The sequence below is a fragment of the Phyllostomus discolor genome, chromosome 8 (genome assembly GCF_004126475.2).
Source record: "Phyllostomus discolor isolate MPI-MPIP mPhyDis1 chromosome 8, mPhyDis1.pri.v3, whole genome shotgun sequence".
In the NCBI taxonomy this organism is placed as follows: Eukaryota; Metazoa; Chordata; class Mammalia; order Chiroptera; family Phyllostomidae; genus Phyllostomus; species Phyllostomus discolor.
This window is the reverse complement of record NC_040910.2, coordinates 49885170-49888020: the sequence shown is the minus strand read 5'-3', so window position 1 is coordinate 49888020 and position 2851 is coordinate 49885170.

Sequence of the window (2851 nt, the reverse complement as noted above, 5' to 3'; positions counted from 1 at the left end):
AGCCTCAGTGTGAGGAGGTATTGAGGTGACAGGGTGATCACCCACAGGAGCAGTGGTCACCCTCTGGGCCCTGGTTAATATCTGTGGTTAGTCCAGATCAGAAGTTTTCACCTGGACCTCCCAGAGCTCTATCTGATCCGTGGAGACAGGTGGACAAATTTTGGGGTCACTCAAAATGTTCATCTGAAATCTCGTTTAAGCAAAGGATCCTGCTTCTTGAAGAGCAAAGACACAAGGTTGGGGACCATCGCTCCGGATGGCCTCTGAGTCCTGCTTCGAGCCTCTCATTCTCCCCCTCCCCACCAGGAGGTTGGGGAGACCCTCATGAATATTCACACTGAAACGCCAGGGATGGCAGACAGCTTCCGGCCCTCCCCGTACAAGGGCCCTCTCATTTTAATAACAGGAATTTAGCTTCCTCTTGGATTTCTTGGCAAATTGACGAGAGAAGTGTTGGGAGGGAAGGGGTACTGAGCCAGCCTTGGGAAGCAGAGGCACCCGCTCTGCGCCCCGCACTGCATCAGGGGAGGGTGTCAACCACAGAGACCGCTCGGACCCTCGAGGGCTTCTTTGCCTGGTTGGAGAGGACTGGGTGCTCACTCACCCAGGTAGGTAGATGGGATATGAAGTCAGTAAGTTGTATTAGGTGCTACAATAGCCACAGGGCCTGAGGGTCCTGCTGGAATCCACTGCTGGACCCAACTTCCAGTCCTGCCTGCTCCTAACTTGCTCTAGGATCTTAAAAATATCTGGGTTTCAGGTTTCCTCACTGTTGGTTACAGATGGGGAGATGGAAAAGTTGAAAACAATCCAGATAGCCATCCACAGACAAATAAATAGTGACATTCTTATAGAAAAAGTAGTATGCAGCTCTCCTCAAAAACAGATGAATCTCCAAAATAATGCTGAAAGAAGAAAGCTGGACACAAAAGATGCATTCTGTAAGAGTTTGTTTATATAAAGTTCAAAGCCAGGCGAGGCGAATTTGTGGGCCTACAAGTCAGTGGTTATCCTAGGAGGAGGCAGGGGCGTTGCTGGGGCGGGGTGTTCTGGTCCCTGACTCGGATAATGGTGTTCTGGTCCCTGACTGGGATAATGGGTGTATTTATTCAGGGTTTGTTCACCTGTTCTGTGTATATTCAATATTTTGTTGAGAAATTGACTGAAAAAGAAATGAAGAGACAGAACCATGTTCTGGAGTGAATCACACTGAAGAGCTTTCGATGTGCCTTATGTGGGGCCCCCTCAGGGTGAGGGCCCCCCCTCAGAGGTCTACATCCCAAAACCAGGGCAGTGGGCTTCGAACCACATTCCAGGCCAGAGCAGTCCGCTGAGTTGTCCTGGGTGTTGGGGTGGGGGAGGCTCAGGGCAGGGTTTTATGTGGCCCCTGCCACTTTACATGCTGTATACGCATGTGGGGCCACCCCCAGGACGAGACTGGAAGCATTGGCAGCACCCCAAAAGGCTCCCTCACCCAGTCTGTGAAGCCCCAGGGTCATCACTATTTCGGGAAGTTTTATTTTCGCTTGTTTTGTTTACCAGACATCCTGGTATAAAGCTCCATGTACCTGGCTCCTGGGCCTCCTAGGAAGGACACCTCTCTGTAGGCACTTGAGAATTCCTAGCTGTGTTGATTCCTTTCCTGGAAACAGTTCTTTCCTAGAAACCAAGTGGGAAATGGCCTATAAACAATGGATGGTGCGGGCTGTGGTCACAGATAAGACACTCAGAAAATGCTAAACCTCCACTCTCAGCTGAAATTCCTCCCTCCCTAGGGAGTCTGCCCCGAGGTCTGTGGGCAGAGCTGGGGCTTCCTCCCCAGCGCCCCCTCAGCACCCTGTGCATCATGGGGGTGCCAAGGCGCCAAGATGCCTACAGGGCTGTTTCCCTCAGTAGCTTGCGTGTTCCCTGGGTGAGGAATGTCTCATTCACTCCCTACTGGAGCCCAAAGAATGTGATTATGGCCAGTGATGGGGAGGTGGAATGATGGCTGAGAAAAGACACCCGACCCTAATCTGGGAACCTGTGGAGGTTCCCCTTGCTCGAAGAAGGGACTTGGCAGACGGGATTAAGGTCAGAAATCCTGAGATGGAGAGATTGTCCTGCATTATCTGGGTGGGCCCCGCCTAATCAAATGAACCCTTGAAAGAGAACCTTTTCCAGCTGACGTCAGAGTCAGACAGAAGCAAGACAACCAGAGAAGGGTCAGAGAGATTCCTCTTTGTTGGCTTGGAAGGTGGAGGAAAGGCCACAGGAGGCCCCTAGCGGCTCCTGAGGCAAGAGATGCGTTTCCCCAGAGCCCCAGCCCCCAGCAGCAAGGTGGCCCTGCCAACTCCTTGATTTTAGCCAGAGGAGACTCATTTTTAACCTCTAACCTACAGAACTGCACAGTAGTAATGTGTGCTGTTTTAAGCCATTACATTTGCATAAACCAGATACAGATACAAAAATTGATAGCAAGTTGAATGATTACGTCAAATGGAGAGAATTAGGAAAGATTTTTTTTACTCCCTTTACATAGATCCACCAGAGGGCGCCCTGACCACACTGTGGAAACCTCACTCCTCCCCTGCGTCGCCTCTGGCTTTGTCATTGTCCCCAAGTTCTCTCCAGGCACAGAAAATCCCTCCTCTACAAAAAGGCTCAAGGGAGGCTTATGAAGTGGTTGTTTTGGTTATTTCTCTAGCCCCTTTCTGTTCAAAATACACAGAGGCCTTTGGCCAAGATTGGGAATAAAGAAGGAGGAGGAAGAGAGGAAACAGACCTTAAATTGGAGCCAGAAGGACATGCAGATGTGGCTCAGAGGCATAAACCAGCCCAAAGTAAACAGGTGACCGCAGGGGACAATTTA